This window comes from Solanum tuberosum, unplaced genomic scaffold, assembly GCF_000226075.1.
Source record: "Solanum tuberosum cultivar DM 1-3 516 R44 unplaced genomic scaffold, SolTub_3.0 scf00171, whole genome shotgun sequence".
NCBI classification, from domain to species: Eukaryota; Viridiplantae; Streptophyta; class Magnoliopsida; order Solanales; family Solanaceae; genus Solanum; species Solanum tuberosum.
The window spans coordinates 596,195-596,633 of record NW_006239097.1 but is presented as its reverse complement, the minus strand read 5'-3'; positions in this window follow the sequence as shown (position 1 = coordinate 596,633).

The following is a 439-nucleotide window of genomic DNA, read 5'->3' as shown; positions in this document are numbered from 1 at the left end:
AATAAGGCGAAGCATTATTAGAGAATGGTGTGAAGCCATCTGAACACAACCTCAATCTAACATTTCTTGGTTCACTAGCAAAATCAGGATATACATTATCAAAATGCTTCCATGCTTCACCATCAGATGGATGAGACAAGACACCCGGCGGCCTTCTATATTCACGATGCCATCTCATATGTGGGGCAGACCTCATCGATGCATACAACCTCTTTAACCTAGGAATGAGAGGTAGATAATGCATCGCCTGAACTGGGACCATCTTTCCAGCCGGAGTCCTCTTATAACGAGTATGTCCACAAAACTTACAATTTTCTAATTCACTATCAGTCTTGTAAAACAACATGCAGCCATTAACACAACAATGAATTCTATCATACTTCAATCCTAACTTGGACACCAAAGGCTTTGCCTGATAGAAGTTCTTTGGTATGTTAAA